The sequence below is a fragment of the Balaenoptera musculus genome, chromosome 2, assembly GCF_009873245.2.
Source record: "Balaenoptera musculus isolate JJ_BM4_2016_0621 chromosome 2, mBalMus1.pri.v3, whole genome shotgun sequence".
Lineage (NCBI taxonomy): Eukaryota > Metazoa > Chordata > Mammalia > Artiodactyla > Balaenopteridae > Balaenoptera > Balaenoptera musculus.
In genome coordinates, this window is record NC_045786.1 from 127455949 (window position 1) to 127474012 (window position 18064).

An 18064-nucleotide genomic window follows, 5' to 3' on the forward strand; every position below is an offset into this window, starting at 1 on the left:
CCTACCATAAGGACCTCACTATAACCAGTAGGAAGGGAGGAAGTTGGAAAGGGGAGGGCATGACCCAGAAGTTGCACCCATCACTGCTGCAGCAATCCCCTTGAACTTTGTCACATGGCCACACACCTAGCAACAAGGGAGGCTGAGAAAAGCAGTTATTCTTGACATGTATGTGCCTAGCTTAGATTCTATCACAAGCATGGAAGAAGAGGAAAGCAGATACTGGGGCATATCTAGCAATTTCTGGTACTTCCATTTTCTATACAAAAGGGATAATACACTGTTAACATTTTGACATACTGTCTTCCAATCTTTTTTCTAGAAAAATATGTAGCAGAAAGATATGTATAATATTTACTAGAAAATATTGTATGTGATATATTAGAATATTAAATATGAAAAATATGAAAATGTATTAGAAAAATGCATATATATAATATATAGATATTAGAAAATTAGCTGAGGTCATACTCTATGTATAATTTTGTATTCTCTTTTCGCATAACTTTATTCCGTGTGTATTTTTCCTCATCATTTAAATTTTTTGTATTTATTGTTTCCAAGTTCCATCGTGTGGAATTTTTCTGTTTTACTTAATAGGTTATGTTATTAATATTTAGGCTATTTCTAACGCCTTGGTAATACTTCTTTGTCTATACTTTGCATTTTTTGGATCAAGTCAAGGAGTGACATCACCAAGACAATGGGTGAGAACATATTTGGGATCTTGATAAATATTGCCCAACTGCTTTCCAGAGAGATTGTGTTGATTTATGCTCTCCCAAGAATGTATGAGAGTGCTGGACTCAGAGCTCCCTTCAAGGCTTATTTTGCAAGTCCCACTAATCATTGTTATCCCTAGGGTTTATTCTCTGAAAATAGGTTGTTTTCTGCCCTTGGCTTGTTTTTGTTTCCTTTGCTGTCATTAATCATGAGATAATGGTTTTCTAATAATGTTGGCTCATTTAAAAACATATGGTCCCTTATAGTCATCTGGGAATATAATCAGTTGGGCTGAGATTTTAGTACATGTGCCAGTCTTAAGCAATGGGAGATCTCTAGAGACGCTGATGTTCATTTGGTCTCAGGGCCCAACGTGAATTTGATTTCCACTCTCAGTCATAATACTCTAGATGCTAAGTAACTCTTAGTTCTGAGACACAGCGAAATATGAATGGTAAAGCATTCCCTGAGGCTTAGGCAGTTCCCTTTGAGCTGGCTGCCGGATATCTTTTCAGAAGTAAAGACAGGAACTTTCTTAGATATGAACCACACTCTGCACTAGGCAGAATTAGGCCAACTCTGTTCAGCATACTCAAAGGTCATTAGTGGCTAAGGGTATAGGTGTTTCTACTTCTAAACAGCCTTCAGCTTTGGATGCTAACGATGTTTTTTAACCATTAACTTGTCCAATCTACCCTCTTAAAGAGTTAGATATACACGAATGGAGCCCCACCTCTGTCCCTAACACCTGGAGAAAGAGTGTATCTGGCACTTTGGTCCTGCTGGGAGCTAATCAAGTTAGGTCAGGAGGAAAGCTTGTTCTTATTCATCTCACCGGTACACAGCCTCTGTCACCAAGAACTGTGCTTGCCCTCGGTTCCCAAGCCGACTTGATATTTTCATGTTTTCTTGCAGGTTAGGGAAGGTCACAAAGAAAGGGACTCCTATTTTCACAAATATGTTTCTTCAAAGAAAAAGAGTTAACAAAATGTTCGTTTTTTGGCTCAGAAAGGTAAACCTGTGAGCCCCTCTGCCCTTTGAGCTATTCAGCCATCACCACCAAACCCTATTTAAAGAAACATTTATTTGCTTGTTCAGCTTTTATGTATCATGTTATTTCTCCTTTTTTTTTTTTAAAAAAAACCCAATACATTCTGCTCTCTGCTTTCTCAACAGCCAGATCTGCCAGTGAGCCTCAGGCTTTGGGAACTGAAGAGGTAAGAATTCTGAAATATTTTCTTCTAGGAACTTAAATCTAATCAGAACTTTAAGAGTTAAAGAAAAATCTTAAGCCTAGAGATGAAAGCATTTAACATGTGATGTTGATCAAAAAGAAACATTCATAGTCTTTAGCAGTATTGACATGACTTTAGGATTTAAAGGAAAAAAAAAATGGCTCTCCTTAATGATAGTTAAAAATCAGATTTCTCACTCAGATTTCACCCATTTTCTTCTAAAAACCTGAGTTTGGAAGTCTTTGAGGTCACTGCCTTAACAAAATGTGTCTCTATGGCACTGAACATGATTAATTGGTGGCAGCCATTGAGGACAGTGAAAGACAGATGTCAGAGTAGATTAGACCAGAGAAGTGTAAACCCTGTTCTTAACAGATTGGTTGTAGACATTATAAGGGCTTTTTCAGCAGCAACAACAGTCACAATAAAAGGTCAATTTAATATTGGTGGGGTTTCTTCTTGAAGAAACAGACTTGGCTTTTGAAACTGAGTAAAGCCATTTGAATCTAGCTGTAGACTTGAAAGGTCACCATATTGCTGAGACAGGTGATAATGTGTTTTCTCTCCCCAACCAAATGCAGTTTCCTTTAGTCCTGACGTGGACTTCCCCCCATTTTATTTTACTTTATTTAATTTATTTATTTATTTATTTTTTGGCTGCGTTGGGTCTTCATTGCTGCGCATGAGTTTTCTCTAGTTGCGGCGAGCGGGGGCTACTCTTTGTTGTGGTGCGCGGGCTTCTCATTGTGGTGGCTTCTCTTGTTATGGAGCACGGGCTCTAGGCACGTGGGCTTCAGTAGTTGTGGCATGAGGGCTCAGTAGTTGTGGTTCCCGGGTTCTAGAGCTCAGGCTCAGTGATTGTGGCGCATGGGCTTAGTTGCTCCACGGTGTGTGGGATCTTCCCAGACCAGGGCTCGAACCCATGTCCCCTGCATTGGCAGGTGGATTCTTAACCACTGCACCACCAGGGAAGTCCTTCCCCCCATTTAAAAATTAACTTCATTCTGATAAATTTCAAGCATATAGCAAATAGAGAGGATAATATAATGAACTTCCATATCCCTATCACTCAATTTTAACAATTATAACTCATGACCAGTATTGTTTCATTTATACCTCCACCCCTTCTCTTCTTTTCCCATTGGAGCGTTGGATTATATGATGATGGCTTGAATTTGGCTGTTGGATTTTTAATTGTTTATACAACTATTTAGTGGCTACAGCAAAATGCAAATAAAAAATAAAACCTGCTTTTAACCTAACTTACTTTGCAGAAGCTAGCCATTTAACCATGTACTCATTCAGCCAATATTTAGTATTTACTAGTATCAAAACCTTCTTAGGAGAAAAAGTAGAGAACAACTAATGGAAAGGAGACCAGTAGACGTCTTGGATTTGCAAATGATGGGCTGGATATGGGAGAACTGATGAAATTGCTGATTGAAGATGAAGGAGAGGAGGATATTTAGAAAAACTCCCCAATTTCTCTTTTGGGAAATTCAGTGGGTGACGATAACTGGGCTACAGATACAGGAAGAGAGGAACAGATTCAAATCTGTGGAGTGGCCACATCCAGACGGATATGCCCAATAGACTGCGCATGGATGGTACAGAGCAGTGATTCTCAGTCCTGGGTGCACATCAGAATCTCCAGGGAAGTGTTTGAAAGCACTCATATGTAAACCCTACCCAGACCACTTGAGTCAGAATCCCTTGGGGAGGGGTCTGAACATCTGTAGTTTATAAGAGCTCCCCAGGTGATTACAATGTGTAGTCACGATTGAGAATCTCTGGTCTAGAGCTTAGTAGAAGGAAGGCCTGTGGGGGTGTGTGCTTTTAATGCCATGTATAGCTTTTGCGACCCCATCGTGAGGTTCTTTTGGAGTTAAGTACTTAATATCTTTCAGGTGAGGGCTAAGCCATCCCTACACTCTACCAAATATTATTAATAATGAAGCCTTTTAAAATAAGTTTTTCATGTTCTCTGTCTGATGTTGGTGTTGATTTCTTTCATACTAATCACTGTACTTAAATGTTTCAAATCAATCCAAGCAGAGTTTCTCAGTGCGGGTTGCTGACACGTTGAACGGGGCAATTCTTCCTTGTATTCTTTGGTATCCCTGTCCTTGGCTCACAAAAGGCCAGTGGCATCTTCCAGCCATCATGGTATTCAGAGTGCCCTAAGGAGACATTGAGAACTACTGTGTCGTTACACACCTTTAAAGAGGTTATTTGTCATTTTACTCTTACCTACAAGCATTTTTGCTTCATGCAAAATTACTGGTTTCAGTTATGCAAAGTAGTTCCTTATGTAAGTGGTCTCTGTGCTAAAAAACTAAAGAAAGAAACTAAACAAAATAGACATGTAAAAGGAAATATTGTTTTGCACTGTTGGAGGGATTTTGAGCATATTTGTTCTAGTACCAAATCTATTTATGTCTGTACAGAGAAGCAAATTAAACACTAGGCAAGAAATGGTCAAATATTGAGATTTAAAGCAAAATACTGCTAAGGCATTATGCAAATTGAACAGCAGTGATGAAGGATGTATTCGTTTCTTGTTTGCTGCTGTAACAAATTGTAACAAACTTGGTGGATTAAACAAATCCACCAAATACAGATATGTTATCTTAGAGTTCTGCAAGTTAGGTTCTGTAGAGATCTCAGAACTGGTATAAAGGCAAAGTATTGACAGAGCTGTGTTCCTTTCTGGAGGCTCTAGGGAAGAATTCTAGAGTCCCCTTTCCTCCATTTTCAAAGCCGACAGCCTTGCATCTCCGTATGTCTTTCCACCATATTCGTTCCTCTGAACTGAGCCAGGAAATGTTCTTTGACTTTAAGGAGCCATGTGATAAGATTTGGCACACCTAGATAATACAAGATACTCTTCCCATCCCAAGGTCCTTAATTTAATCATATCTTCAAAGTCCCTTTTTCCACATAAGTTTATATATTCACAGGTTCCAGGGATTAGGGCATGGACCTATTTGGGGGCTATTATTCTGCCTACTACAAAGTAAAAGAGATTAATTGTTCAGAAAGGTAGAAATGCCTCAGGTAGCAGAGATAGGATTATCTTACATTTCATTATATAGGGTTGAGAAGGTTTAGGGTTCCCAAGTTGATGAAGCAAGTTCTTGTCTTGACTCTGCAAAACCTGTTTGTAAATACAGGCACTGAAGGCTTTTAGTTTTCTTGGAGTGTTTGGCATTGGATCAAGTGGACAGGTTGAAGTCCAATGTCTCCTTCCTTGGCCAGACTTTCTGGTACTGTGGGTGTGGCCTCTAGAGAGCGTGCTGCTTTTGGCATTTCTCCAACTCTGGAGAGTTTGCCTACAGTGTGCAGGTTCCAAGGTCTTTGAATGGCACCAAAGAAATGTGAGATTTTTATTTTATGCTGTTATGTCGGCCTGTCACATTATGCTTTATTTATTAGGCTCTAACATGTGGAAGTTGGAGGGAAAAATAACATAATATTTTAGAACCTTACTGTAGTGGTATTTATTATAGCTAATTTCTAAGTATGGTTTAATTTCCACTATACATTAGGTAAGTCATCCCCACAAAGTAAGAAACCATTGCTCGCCTAGTGAATGAAATGGATCACTGGGTTATTTTTTAAAAACCATCTCCAGGGTAGAATATAGCCAAAATTTTTTAAAAATTTATTTATATTTTATTTATTTATTTTTGGCTGCATTGGGTCTTCATTGCTGTGTGCGGGCTTTCTCTAGTTGCGGCGAGCAGGGGCTACTCTTCGTTGCGGTGCGCAGGCTTCTCATTGCGGTGGCTTCTCTTGTGGTGGAGCACAGGCTTTAGGCACACGGGCTTCAGTAGTTGTGGCACATGGGCTCAGTAGTTGTGGCTCGTGGGCTCTGGAGCGCAGGCTCAGTAGTTGTGGCTCACGGGCTTAGTTGCTCCGTGGCATGTGGGATCTTCCCAGACCAGGGCTCGAACCCGTGTCCCCTGCATTGGCAGGCAGGTTCTCAACCACTGCACCACCAGGGAGGTCCCTAGCCAGAAATTTTTGATGGAGATTTTAAATGTTGCAGCTATTTTTGTAGCGAGTCCCCTTTTTATCCACTTCAAGACAGGTCAGCAATACAGATCTGAAGGCCAAACTTAGGGCTAGCTCTAGAGTAACAAAGCATCCTGATTTGTCTAAGACTGGGGGGTTACCTGGGACTTGGGAGCTTCAGTGCTACAACTCCTGGAGTTCTGGGTAATTTGGGACAGTTGGGGGCCTAGATGTCTAAAAACAGCTCTAGCGGAAAGTGACTGTCATGCCGTTGAATTGTGAAAATAGAAAATCTGATTGAATGAAATAATGACAGTAACCTCCAGGGTTTGGGCTGAGGATAAGGGTGAATCTAACTCTGGAAAAATCTGTATCCACATATACATGTTTGCCCGAAACCAACTCAGAAGAACCAGCAACATTTATAAAGTGTTATTAGATTTCATGGCCCACTCTTTTAATTCCGCAGTGTCACTGGCATCTCTGATGATCACAGCTTTAATAGCTTTCTTAGTGAGGTGACCACAGAACCTCATTGAATCTTTTTCGGCATGTCAGCATGTATGGAAATTACAAGTTTGCCAAAGCAGCATAGTGCTCTCTTAGTTTGAATCCTGCCTTTTTATAACAAAATTGAACTTTTCCCCCCCTAAGAGAGCACAGAATGTTCAAGAATAGATAAGTATTAGGAAGACTATCTTGATGCCCAAGGGGAGGGGATTGGAGAGGATCATGTCTTGGAGCCTTATCCAGCTCTAAGAGGTTGGTGCTCTCTGACTCCCAGTGGTAGATCATGAGCTACTTACCCTGATGTAAGTAAGTGGCTGCATCTGGGTGAAGATTCTTACTCAGCCCTTCCTCCATGCTTCCATAACGCTCTGCCCTGCCCTCACCCACAGCAAAGCCAGACTAGGAAAACAGGAATACAGAAGGAGCCTCATTTCTTACATTTCTGTGACCTTCATTTGGAGATTTTTATTCTCTAAGCCACTGGGACAAAGAGATTGTAAGTGTACTTGAAAGGGCAGTGCATTAGCTTCCCTAGAATAGGCTTTGACTTTTAGGAGCTGGCAATATATATATATATATTTTTAATGTTTGTTTACTATCTTCTAAACTGTTCTAGTTGGTAGGTACAAAGAATTCTCTTTCAATTCTTTTTTTTTTTTTCTTCCAAAAAAAAGATTGAGTACTATCAGTCTTGGAGGTAAAATCTGGGTTTCTGATGAGGATAGGGCTTGGATAGATTGTGAGTTATTCTGATATTCTTGTCAATCCCTTTTTGGGGTTCCTTCCTTCTAGGACTCTCAATCCTGGTTTCATTTTGTTAAGACTAGCCTCCTTTCAGCTTTGAACCTCAGCTGTTTTTTTTTTTGTGAATCAAACAAGCTCCAGAAGAAATGAAAGGAGATGAAATCCTTTTTCTGTTGTTTAAACTCAGATTCTTTTATTCCTTTCCAAAGAGAAATTACAGAGTAAATGTAAATAGGAGATCCAAATGATCCAAGCTACTCTGGTGCAGGGTTTCTTTGGGGGTAATAGAAATGTCTTGAAACTAAATAGGGATGATGGCTACGTGACATCGTAAATGTACTAAACGCCGTTGAATTGTACACTTTAAAGTGGTTAATGATTAATTTCATGTTTTGTGAATTTTACCTCAAAAAAAAAATGTTGAACTTCAAGAGGAAGAAAAAAAAAAGACTGTTTCTCCCTATCTTCAAATTCTGGAGGAAGTCTCATCCATTTTAATACACTCATGTTTTTAAATTTCTAGACCAAAATTGTTGTTCGTCCTGTCCCATTACTGGGAGAAGATATTTGGACTTAAAAGTGTCTGCCAGGCAGAACCAATCAGGAAATTTCATAGAGTTAAGACACTAGTTGTTAGTATTAAGATGCATGGTTTTTGTTACTGGATTATAAACTGGCCTATAATTTGCAAAGCTGATTGCAATAAAAAAATTTTTTTTAAGTTTAATAATTTAAAACACTGGACTTTTTTCCACCTCTCATGGGATAGAAGTTATGTCAACTAGGTTGGAAAGTTTTTTAATATCCTCTAGTAGCAGACTGCAATTGGGTATGACAAAACAGAAAGAGTCCAGTTGTGGTAACTTTAATGAAATGTGAGCATGGTAAAAAATTTCATATATAGAAATGTCTTTTATTAAAATATCTCCTTGGACATTCCCAAGGGCTACCACCTGATCAAAGTCTGACGGGCACTTATTTTAAAGGATGACTGCATAGGGTTTCACACATAATCATTGGTTTAATGGTGAAACTTTAAGGTTTTTAATTACTTCTAGATTTAGAGACAACTTTTTTGGCCTTTTGCAGAGATGTAACTAGGCAACCAGTATAGCACTTAACTGGTGCACAGCATCCAAACTTCATAGCCATTGCATCATTTTTTAAATGCTGTTTAAATCTGTCTTTTAGCTTTGGCATATGCTGCCATGTAACCTTTAATTTCTTAGAAAATATCGTGCAAAGCCCCAGCCGTAAGATAGAATGGTTCCTAGAACCCCAGCATGCTCTGTCTGATGTTAATCAATGTGCTTACAAGAACAGCAGTAATAGAGTGGAGAGGTAGCCAAATGTACTGTGTTTTATAATTGGATGTTAAGAAGGTAGGTTTCAGTTTTGGTGTGTGAAGGTGTAAGAGTTTAAAACCATATCCTCAGCAGGTGGTAATGAGCATTTCTCACAATGTGATTAATGGAAAATGTACATTCACAGAGATGAGAGGTGGCCTTTATTCTAGTGAAGTTGATTTTACTTTGTTGGATAGGTGGTAACTAGAAATACCTAGTTTGATTAATAAGCCAGAATGTATTGAAAGCTTTTTAAGTGTCAGACACTATTCTAGGTATATACTATATTCCTTTTCTGTGATAACTAAGCTTTTAATTTTTTAATTAGTTTTTTTTAATTATGAAAGGAATGTATATGTGAGATTTTTAAAAATTCAAGTAGTAGACACAGGAATAAATGAAAAAGAGAAGTTTCTTCCAAACATCAACTCTTAGCCCACTCCCTAGAGATAACCACTGTTAATAGTATCTTGTGTGCCCTCCAGAAATTTTCCATCTCCTGGTTAATCTGTATTGAAATGTGAGTATGATAAGTGCCATTAAACCGTCTGTTCGTAAATTTCTCTTCTGGACCAAATCTCTTCATTTTGAGACACCATTTGATGCTTATTTTTGACATGTGCTTTTTTAAAACCGAAAGAGTAAAAATGTCAGAACCAAAGTGATGCCAACAGAGGGCTGGTGGTAGGGAGGGTGACAACTGAAGACTGTTACTGTGAATTCTAGCTTCTGTAAGAGTTACATACAGAATGTAAGTAATAAACCTTAAGGTAGTTCTTCATCATTTTCAAAGTCATCTGGAGTACGTTATCTCCCTTTATCCTTTTGATGACCCTGTGACACAGAAATTGTTTACTTTATTTTACAAAGGAGGAAGCTGTGGTTCCCAGAGGTTAGGTAACTTGCCCATGAACACAGCTGACGAGTGACAGGATCGGGACGAGAATCAAGTCTTTTCCAAGTTCTAGCCTTGAACCAGACCACACTGGCAACCATGAAGAAGAGAGGGGCTTGGTAACACCACTGTGGTCCCTGTAGTGGGAGGCTGGAAGCGAAGGGGAGGCTTGCAGTCTGAAGGTCCAGTTAGAAGTTGTTCTGATTCTGCTCCTTGGGCAAGTTGTTTAATGCAGTCCGTATGCCCTCCTCACAGTTTCCTCACTGGCTATGTCTATTCCTGTTCTGTTTGTTTGGGTAGTACTGGCCAGATGGGGACTTGACTAAAGCTGGGGACACCATAGTATTTCATCACCATACTACAGGAGTTGGTTTGAAGGGTGGGCATGCAACCCAGCAAGGGCCAATAGATTCTTTCTCTGGAATTTTCCAACTCAAGTGGAGGGAGGAGAGGTCCCATCCTTTCTAGTCTCAAGGTAGTAAGAATCATGTAAGGCCATGTTTCAGTCTGTTGAGAGAGTAAAGTCTGATGCACAAAGGGGGAGCAAAAGAGAGAGAGAGACATAGCGATAACGGGAAGGAAAGAGATAGCCCAGTGAGAATTGGAGTCCATCAATCCAGTTGATGTGAGCCAATATATTCCCATTTTTTACCTAACCTAAGCCAAGTTGCTACTAAAGGAATCCTGTGTGATATCTTTGGGCCTTAGTTTCCTCATCTGTAAAATGAGGGGTTTAATATTTTCCCTGAAGTACTGTATATCTGAACTACTGTAAAGATGAGTTGAGATAATGAATAGGAAAGTACTTTGTACATTGTAAAACGCTGTACAAATGCAAGATGGTATTATTCATTAATATGTTGCACTGAACTAGGAAAAGTTGAAAGAATGAAATTACCAATCATTTGGAAAATAGGAAGTGAGAGCTTTGTAAGAGCCATCTGGTATTGTGCCGAAGTAAATGAAAGCTGCCAGAGTTCCCAGATTTTCTTTGGGTATCCCCTTTCATATACTCTTAAGTTCTAATAGATACCCATCATAAATACCGGGATAGATCTTACCTCACTGGCTCAGGTTAATTCAGTGAATTCCTTTTTTCTATCTCCTGTCCTAATCTATGGTAAACAGACACACAGTAACACAAACCAAACAAAAATAAACACATCATATTAATATCTCAACATTTTAGCTTTTTCACTTAAAAGAACTTTACAGATTTATAAATGACATTTTGGCATCATCAAAGAAAATCAACCTTAAAGTGGCTATTCTATTTTTAGTACTTCATTTGGGAATGATATAGTTGAGGCGATCCTTGGGATGGGAGGTTAGTTATTTTGGGCTTAGATAGGATCAAAATCCATCTTTTACCTTAATGGTCTTATATCTTTGATATATAAACTCTAAGTAACCAAAATGTACTTGAAATTACATCTTATGCATGACACAGGAAGCGTCACTTCACTTCTACAGCATTTTTCACTATATATGATAACATCTCTCCGTGAGAGAAAACAGATGGCACAGAACAGAAATTTGTTCTCTTTCTTAGATTTGCCATTTAGGCAGTTTTTATTGTAGCAAACATATCTTTCTTCATATTTGATCATTAAAACCAAAAAGAAAAGTGGTTTAAAGTCTCAATCTAAATAGAATAGCATGTGCAAAAAGGTCAAAGTCACCACGGAAACATGATCTGTAAGCATAAAGAAGCATGATATAGCAACCTGAATGTCTTACATCTCTCACAGTTTAAAATCTGAGAAATATATCCACCACTTTCACTGTTCTTGCAAATCTAAACCTTTGCCTTACAAAATCACCGAGGCAGGAAGGTTGAATCAGTGCTGTTTGACCACCCCACTCCACATCTCACCTAGCCATTGTTTACCTTTGTCTGGGCTTGATATCAACCCCGTGAATGTCAGTGTTTTTGTATAAATGGAGGACTTGGAATAAGTTCATTTTCCGGATAAGCATGCTCCTAACCCTCAGAAAATGTCAACTGTACTGAAAACAGTTGGCATCCTCAAATCAATTAATTTTAGGAGAGCTTAATAAAGAGAATATTTACAAGGACGTGAGCAGAGTATAGGGAAACTGCAAGGGAGAGTGTACTTTTTTCAGGGCTCCTTTACCACACGTAGACAGGAAGGGATGAGGGCTGGGAGGAGAGAACCCTCCTCACTGGAGCTGTGACCTCCAGGAAAGGGCTGTAGCCAGCTTATAATGACCCTGCAGGCAGGGATGCCAGGAAACAAATACCCTGAAATGCTTCTCCTCTTTCCTTCTATCTGCTTATGCTCCCCATTGACCATACCTAACTGGAAGACAACAAGGAAGCCTGCCTCTGAGTCTGTAGTTCAGTCTCCTAGGGTGTAGAGCCGGGTAGTACAGGATGGAGAATGGGTTTGGAGGGGCAAATGAAAGGTATCCGGCACAGTTAACCTTCATCATTGTGAAAGTCTTGCATGAAAGAAATAGTACCCCTTTCTCTCCCAAATCTAGCTGTCTTATCAAAAAAAAAAATTGTTTTAACCAACGTTCACTTTTTCATTAATTGTATTTAATCAAGTTCATGGTCCATATTCAAATGGACCCAAATGCGATTGGTAGCATTTGAAGAGCATTCCCTTGTTTGTGTGATGAAGCACGATCTGGAGGAGGTACAGAGGTGACGAAACCACCCTAGTGCTTGTCCTGCTCAGACTTAGATGGCAACCTCGACTTGAAGTTCAAGTTTAGGGGAAGGGGTGGTAAAAAGTGATTAGATACCTCAGAGCAACTCTGAATAGTCCACATTTGTGGGCCTCCCATAATCAAAGGAGTGACTATTGTCCCAGAGAAGTGCAATGTCCACTTCTGGTGGGTTGAGTAGCCAGTTTTTGGTTTTGTCCAGCTTGCTTTTAATCTCAGACGAATTATTTTCACTCCTTTGATCTAGGGACCAGGATTACTTGCCTTGATCTAATCCAGATTAACTACTCTGATCCACTGAGAATGAATCAATCAACTGAATCGGATAAATCCCCATAATTAGAGAGGTATTTGTGGCAACATAAAATGATAGGCAAAAGAAAACAAACTTGGAATACCACCCTAAAGCATAAACTTCTGTGGACCAGAAAATTCCCTGACTTGGGAAATGCTGGGACCGAAGGATTCCAGAACAAAGAGTTGGGTCTATAACAGAAACAGTGAGAGGCAGTGTGGTGTAGTGAAAAGGGCATGGACTTTGAGATCTCAGCCTGGTACTGACTGTGACCATCTTGGCAAATTTCTGTGCTTTCTCAATCTCAAATTTCCTTGTGTGTAAAATGAGAGTAATTTAACTTGTTACAAAATTAATTGAAACCATATATGCAAAATAAAGGCAGTGTTTTCCACATATTCAAACACTCTTTTGGGGGAAGTATACTTACTTTTTAAAAAACAGTGTTTCTTTACAGCTCTATTGAGATATAATTGACATAAAATATAATGGACATACAATAAATGATATGTATGTAAAGTTGATGAATATTGGCTGCATACATCCATGAAAGCATAGCCACAATCAAAGTAATGAACAAACCCATCCAAAAGTTTCCTCATGCCCAATAACAATCTCTTCTTCCCCTTTCCCATCTTCAGGCAACCACTGATCTGCTTTCTGTCACTCTAGAAGAGTTTGCATGTTCTAGAGTTTTATGTAAATGCAGTTATATATTATGTATTCACTTTTGTCTGGCCTCCTTTGCTCAGCAGAATTACGTGGTGATGCATTCATGTTGGATGTATCAATATGTTATTTCTTTTATTAGTGAGTAGTATTCTAGAATATTGGTATGCCACAATTTGTTTATCTGCTCACCTATGAAAGGATATTACTCAATTATGTTTTAATTCTGTTTCCCTTCTTCTTCCCTCCCTAATAGTATAAGAAAAAAAATTTCTTATCCGTGTTACCACAGCTGATATTTCTAGTAACAATCTCTAGGAATAGCGTGGTTTACAAGAATGGGGTATAAATGCAGGTATCACAGTAATTGTCTCTTAGTCCAGGGCTTAGGTTGAGTTTCTGAGCTGAAGGCCAATTCCTTCTGCTTTTTAGACTTTCTTTTGTTCTTTATCATTAATTAGCAAGCCAAATGCCCATTGACTGACGAATGGATAAAATTATGGTATATCTATACAATGGAATATTATTTGCCATAAAAAGGAAGTACTGATTCAATACTACAATATAGATGAACCTTGAAAACATGCTAAGTGAAAGAAACCAGGCACAACAGGCTATGTGATATATGGCTCCATTTATTGAAATGTCCAGAACAGGAAAATCCATAGAAACAGAGCGTAGATTTATGGTTGCAGGAGCTGGGCGGAGTGGGGAGGGGAAAATGGGGAGTGACTGCTAAAAACTATGGATTTTGTTTTTGGGGTGATGAAAATGCTCTGGAATTCAATAATGGTGATGGATGCACAATTTTGAATTTTCTAAAAATCACTGAATTGTGTATACTTTAAAAGGGTAAAATTTTATGTGCATTATATTTCAATAAAGCTCATATTTAAAAAAGCAATCTGTGCAACTTTGCTTAGGGAAAAGCATTCAAGAACAGCAATTAATTTAATTTCCCATTTTTCATTTGCTAAAGAGAAAACTTAGAGCTGTTTACCTCGTTGATTATGCTGCACCTGCATTTCCAGGTCATGAGCACAAAATGGAACTTTCTAGCATGAGGAAGTAAAAATGTTGCATCTGTAAATAAGTCATATTTGGGGAGGTAGTTTGGCATCATATTGTTTTGGTTTACTTGAGACGATGAAGGGCCTGTAGCCACTTTGACTTTTTTGTCTTTTCCTTTCCTTCTAAAAATAACGTGCATTCAGATTGTCTAATTATCTTTCCTCTAGCCTTAGTTAACCAGATACAGGATATCCTGTCAGTAAAGCATTTTAGCTAAATCAGATTATTTACCAAACTCCTAACAGCAGTAGACAGAACAGAGTGAGTAAAGTAGATGTCCAAGTATTCAAAATAATCCTTGGGAAAGGAAAGAAACCAGTAGCTTAGAATTAGTAGTGATTCAATTAGAGGAACAACTTTGATTTCCAACAGCTGTGGAGGATGAGAGTAAGGACAGACTTCCTCCCTTTCTAATTGTCTTCCTTCACCTGGTGAAACACCGCCTTATATAGAAGGCTTTTAGCTGCTCCACTGCAGTGAATCAGGACCAGCATTGTAATATCTGGAAACAGAGCTCCATCTGGTCTACTCCCAATAAATCAGTATTTCCTAGGTACTCAAGATTTGTAGCTGAAGAAAAAGCATTTTTTCCCCCTGCTTTTGAAAATCTTACCAGCCAAGGTTTGAATTTTGGTGTCATTTAGTTTAAATCATAAAGTGGATGAAAAGGATAACCCAGGGTGAAAGTAAAACCCATGTAACTCTACCCAGAAATGTTACCTTTGTTTTGTGCTGCAACTTAACAAATACAGTTTTCCCAAGGTGACTTGAAAAATTTTATGTCAGTGTGTGTGTTCATCTTGGATTTTTCTGTTATAGTCTCTCCGGCTTCTGGTACACTACAAAAAAATTGCATGGGAGAAATTTCCACTTTACCCTGGCCCTGGAAGAACATGGCTTCCAGGGTTGTTCCTTTGAGTATTACTCTAAAATATATCCATTCATTTATATATTAAGCACTTACAATGCAAAGCATACCTGCAAGATGGTTAAGTGACTTCTCCAGTACTAGGATAGGCTTTGTAGGCACGAGCAGGCATTGCCCTAGATTCTTCCTGTGTGTGCACACGTGTGCGTGAGTGAAACATACCATACATCCAAAGAATATATGCATGTATACACACATATACACGTTAAAGACTGTTAGTAAAACAACATACATACATTCCCTGTCTTTTTCCCTGTAGCTTTATTGATGAGTACCACTTTTTTTAATATTTATTTAATTAATTTATTTATTTAAAAAAATGTTTTAAATTTTTGGCTGCGACGGGCCTTAGTTCAGGCACTCGGGATCTTCGTTGCAGCGCGCCGACTTCTCTCTAGCTGTGGCATGCTGGCTTTCTCTCTCTAGTTGAGGGGCACGGGCTTAGGTGCCCAGCAGTATGTGGAATCTTAGTTCCCCGACCAGGGATCGAACCTGCATCCCCTGTGCTGGAAGGCAGGCGGATTCCTTACCACTGGACCACCGGGGAAACCCCAGCCCCTTGATGAGTACCACTTTTAAAGACTCCTGTTTGCTTCTCCCAGACCCCTTCCTCCTTTCTGCCTCTTCCTAGAAAGCTGTAATCTGGACTTTTTATTTGTCATTTCCCTGCTTTTTCTTAAATTGTTTAGTGTGACCTCTTTTGGAAATGGAATCATACTTTATCTCTGGCTTAGATTTTTTACCCAACATTTTATTTTGAGATTATCTAGGTGGATGTGTGCAGCTAAAGTTCACTCATTTTCACTGCTGTCTAGTATTAACTAGTACATCAGTATTCTTCTTCCTCTGTGTGAAATATACCATACTTTATCCATTCTACCCATTTGGGGCATTTGGGTTGCTTCGAGCCTTTTGCTCTCATGAAAATGCTGCACTCTGTACATGTGTCCTAGTCCTCATCCAGGAGTTTTTCTAGGACATATACTTTGGCATTCAGTTGCTAGGTCATAGAATATGCAATGCTCAACTTTATTAGGTGATGCCAAGTTGTTTGAAAGTGATGACATCAGTTTACTCTTCATTAGCAGTGTACAAGTGGTCCTCTTGCTCCAACTGTCAATACTTAATGTTCTCTAAATTTTTGTTTTTCCTAGCCTTACTGCAAATTCTGAAATTTGTTTTAGGTAACAAATAATCGGTTGGGTTTTTATTTTGAACCATCTTGTTGAAAGAGACAAGGAAATAAATTGGTTTTTGTTCACTACATTTGATAAAGTTAAATGGACCATTGCTATAGATTCTGCCCCTAGATATATTTTCAGGTAATAGCCAGCCTGAGAGTCTTGTTTCTTTTCTAATTTTTCTTTACATTTTTATTTATTAGATATGTTTAATTCACAAAATTTTTAACAAGTAGAACAGTGCAAAGATGTATGAAGAAGTTGTTCATTTCTCCTTTCCTCCCTTACCACCCCCAGGCAGGTTACCAGTGTTAATGCTTGGGGTGTATCATTCTACATTTTTTTCATGCTCATAAATATATAAAAATTTGTTAGATTGTGATTTATGAAACTGCCATTTTATTAGATCAAAAAGAGTTGAATATCAGCAGTTTTGTACAGTTCAATCACACATATCCTATCTTTGAGGATTTTTCGAATGTAAGCGTTCCCATGCAGCTATGTTTTCATGATAAATGTCACAGACATTCACCCAGCTCATAGGTGTGGCTCTAACTCACTCATGTTAATGATTGCATTGCGTTCACTCCACTGACCCCTGTGGAGAGAAATTAACATTGTCTCCCTTGGTTGTGCTTGTGTTTCCCCTAACTAACCTCTCCTTATATACCAGTGCTTCACCCTGGTTGAATCCCAAAAGTGGGGAAGGGGAGGGGACAAGGGGTTGAGTCAAAGGACACATGCATCTCAAATTTTAAAGTATGTTGCCAGATTCCTTTCCAAAAATGTACCAGTTCAGGCTTTCATTAGCAAGTGCGAGACTGCTTGTTTTCTATGTTGTAGTCATCATTGAGTATTACTCTACTGGGTGAAAAATGGTATATTCTATTTTCATTTATATTCCCTTGAATTTTGGTGAGGTTGAGCATATTTTCACGTTTTATTGTTCTTTTGCATTTCTTCTGTGAATTGTTTTCATATCCTTTGCTCATGCCTCTTGAAGGTGATTTGATGCCTCAATTTGTAGGGAGCTCTTAGTTTATTAGTGATAGTAATATTTTGTTTGTTCTATATGATGCAGTTATATATTTCCCAGTCTACTATTTGTCTTTGATTTTGTTTATATTCTCTTTTGCCATACACAATTTTTTTTATATTGGGCTGGCCAAAAAGTTCATTCGGGTTTTTCCATAAGGTATGAACTTTTGGGCCAACCCAATATTTAGTCACATATATCTATCTTTTCCTTTATGGTTTCTGTCTTAGGAAGGCTTCATCCATCCAAGCCAGTATCCTTCTAACTCTTCTTCTAATACCTTGATTGATTTATTTTTAAAATACATATATTAAATTCATCTAGAATATATTTTGTATATGGTATGAGATATGAATGTAACTTTATGTTCTTTCAAATGTATAACCAGTTTGATGACACCATTTACTTTATCTATGAATTGAGATGCTGCCTTAGTCATATATTGTTCCACATATACTTCTATCAATTTCTATACCTTGTATTATATTTCCTGAGTCTATTTTCTATTCCTGTATCAATACGATACTATCTTGATTATAGTAGTTATAGTTTAGGTTTTAGTATATAGAAAAGCAACTGAGTCCCATTTTACTCTTCTTTTAAAATATTTCTTGGTGTTATATGGCATTTTTTCCCATATAAATTTTAGACTCATTTTGTTACAATCTAAAATCTCAGTGGAGATTCTGATTAAAACTGCATTAAAATTATATATTA

The 18064-nt window shown here is 38.3% G+C and overlaps 1 protein-coding gene across 2 annotated transcripts in view; it reads left to right on the forward strand.

Moving 5' to 3' along the window:
• GNG2 (G protein subunit gamma 2) overlaps positions 1-18064 on the forward strand; it is a 128884-nt gene that overhangs the window by 19394 nt on the left and 91426 nt on the right. Inside the window, exon 2 of one of the 2 annotated variants that reach the window (XM_036844955.1) lies at positions 1900-1940. The exons of the other annotated variant lie outside the window; for it this stretch is intronic. The gene's annotated coding sequence lies outside the window, so the exon portion shown is untranslated. The remainder of the gene's footprint in view (positions 1-1899; positions 1941-18064) is intronic. 2 annotated transcript variants of the gene reach the window in all.